The sequence below is a fragment of the Triturus cristatus genome, chromosome 5_2 (genome assembly GCF_964204655.1).
Source record: "Triturus cristatus chromosome 5_2, aTriCri1.1, whole genome shotgun sequence".
Lineage (NCBI taxonomy): Eukaryota > Metazoa > Chordata > Amphibia > Caudata > Salamandridae > Triturus > Triturus cristatus.
Window position 1 is genome coordinate 62,104,889 of NC_140588.1, and position 2,906 is coordinate 62,107,794.

The following is a 2,906-nucleotide window of genomic DNA, read 5'->3' on the forward strand; positions in this document are numbered from 1 at the left end:
GGAGCCCTGCACAAGGAACGCATTAGGTCAAATGAAACAAATTATGCAGCTACAAACAACAATCACATAGACCCTTTTAGCTGTCCTTGAGCAGCATGAATGCATGCAAACTAAACAAGAATTCCTTTGGCCTTTAGAATCTAAAAATAAAAACGCCGTGAACAGGCTCCAGATTGTTTGTGCCTCTGCGATCTAAATTGGCATTGCAACTTCCAAAAGAAGAGAAACAAGGCCAAAATGAAATATGTGATGCATTATGTTTTGGAAACAGCTTAAACGAAAAATAATATGCATTGAATGCAGAGCTGTCTCCCCAACCAGCAGGTTTTCAGGGAGAAAATGCAAATATCAAATTCTTTCACAAGGCCCTTGTCGCAACTATTTACCTAGCTTCGGAAAGTGTGCTACAGGGAGATATAGCGATCAGTATTGTAAACCATATTGTCCTGGGACGTAGCAACAGGGAGGCTGTTTCTGGCCACCACATCTTGAAATTTGCCTGCACTAAATTATGTGGCACCAGGCCATGCCCACATGTCAAGGGAATGTGTGTGTTTATAAATTAAACACATAGCTCATTTTCAGACTTACATTGCCTTGAAATATGAACACCACTCATACAAAAACTCTACACGGTGCGACAAATAGTTTATAGGCAGCTAACTTTCCTTTAATTTTATTCCATTAGAAGAGAGACCACTTTCACGAAAATTAAATTCTCGAGTTCCCTGTTTTTGCACATAACCACAATTATTTCGAAAAGAATCACCAAAGTGGTTCCTCCATATCTATCAAAATGAAGCGACGAAAGCACCTTGACATGCATATTAGGACAAAATAATGTTGAAAAAGTGCACTTTGGGCACCATTAACTACATGTGACGTGCCTGCTCTCCTCTCTTTAAGCAATGATGGGCAGTGTGTAAACACAATGACGTACAACCTATTCCTCACTTTATTCTTGCTTAAGGATCCTTACCGTCTGCTCCGTTTTTAGGTCTCGCCTAGCGACGCAGCGCATGCGCTGCACACCTTGGCGAGATCTACTGTCGTCGGTTTCTGTACGGAAGGGAGACAGGAGATGTGCACGCGCCTGGAGGACAGGCAATGTGCACACCTATGGCTTGCGGAGTTAGCACAACTCCTGCTTGCTCGCTCCCTCCCTCCCTGTCTCTATGAGGCCCCTTCTGCTTTTATTACATGCCGCTGTTATTTGCTTTTCGTCTTGGCACTTCGGCAGAGCTCTGGGCAGGGGCAGAGGGCGTGCAGACGAAGCTTCTGGACAGGGGCAGAAAGCGTGCAGCACCTGCAGGGCACTCGGGCAGGGCTCTGGGCAGAGAGTTTGCTGCACCTCTGGGCACTTAGACAGGGTTCTGTGAGACGGGCAGAGGGCTGCAGCACCTGGGTGCACTTAGGCAGAGCTCTAGGCATGGGCAGAAAGCTCGCTGCACCTCCGGGCAATAAGACAGGATCCTGGGAGAGGGGCAGAAAGGGTGCAGCACCTGCAGGGCACCCAGACAGGGCTCTGGGCAGGGGCAGAGCGCTCACTGCTCCTCAGGGCACTTTGATAGGGCCCAGAAAGAGGGGCAGACAGCATACAGCACCTGCAGGGCACCCAGACAGGGTTCTGGGCAGGGACAGAGAGCTCACAGCGCCTTCAGGGAACTCAAACGGGGCTCACAGCATCTGTGGGGCACTCATCGCTGCCTTCACAGTTTAAATAATTTCCAGAGCAGCAGATTTAATTCTTACACCTAGCAAGAAATGCCAAACTACCCCTTACAGTGGATTTTGTTTAGCTGGCCCATTTATATTGCGCATATCAGTGTCCCCTACTTTAAATAAAGGTTTATGCGCAATAAAGGAAGTGTAACGCTGCACCTTTGCTGTAGTTAGACTGCATAACAATAAAAATATGAACTAACACTGTTGTGAAAAATAATACATTCCAGCATCCTTTGACTTAGCCGTGGCTGGCCGTCATTTCAACATAACAGCAAACCACAAACATTTAAAGCATCTTCCAGCGCTTATCCTGGGGATACATGCGGGGCTGGTCCACAACTGGGCGAACTCAGCGGGGCGCAGGGAGGAAAACAGGACATTTTCTTCACAGTTACAAGAAATGAAAGAGCAGTGCCGTGGCTGATGTGAAGTTTCCCCATCCAGGGGAAGATCTGCGGTGCTTCTCCGTCCCGGGAGGCGGCCGAGGGGTTGCTGGGGGGCTCTGCTGGCGCCCTACTGCTCCCGGGGGTGCCCTTCTTTGCCTCCGAGGAGGCGCTCGTCTCCTCGAGTTCCGTGAAGTTGCTGGTGCTGCCGGGGGTCGCCTGCTCGCACGGGGGTACGAGGAGGAGGAGGGTGGCTGCTTGCTGTTGGAGCAGGGCAAGGGTTCCAGCGAGGACAGGGAGCAGCTGGGCACCTGCCTAAACCTGCCCTCCTGGGCGAAGTTGTGAGAGCGGTCTCCCACCACCCCGAAGGGGCCAGAAGAGGCTTGCCGATTCACTGTGAGGTCCATGCCATTGTAATTTATAGCCATACGAGCTGGAGTGCATGCTGCCAGAGTCCCTGTAAGAGCCGTTCATGGCGCTGCCAGTCCCAAAATTCAGCAACTGATATTCGGGGCAATTCGCATTGCGCCCCAAGAGCGAGTTCACAAAATAAGAGCTCATTTGGGTTAATTTGGAGGCCTTGATTTGTGGATCGTGGTCGTTATTACCCTTCTGCTTCTGGATTTATGACAAATTCATGAATTATAGCCCAAGCACTGTACTTCGTTTTGCTATGTATGCGGCCAGATATGGGGGAGTGGGGGTGCGCGCCGCCGAGTCACGTGCCTTTGTGACCAGTCGTAAATTCTCACTGATCACACTTCAAATATGATTGCCTTATATTGACTATTGATATCA

The 2,906-nt window shown here is 49.6% G+C and overlaps 1 pseudogene; it reads right to left on the reverse strand.

Annotated features, from left to right (window-relative positions):
* Positions 1-2,030: 2,030 nt before the first annotated feature.
* Positions 2,031-2,669, reverse strand: LOC146822662 (homeobox protein Hox-B5a pseudogene; annotated as a pseudogene).
* Between the last annotated feature and the right edge of the window lie 237 nt (positions 2,670-2,906).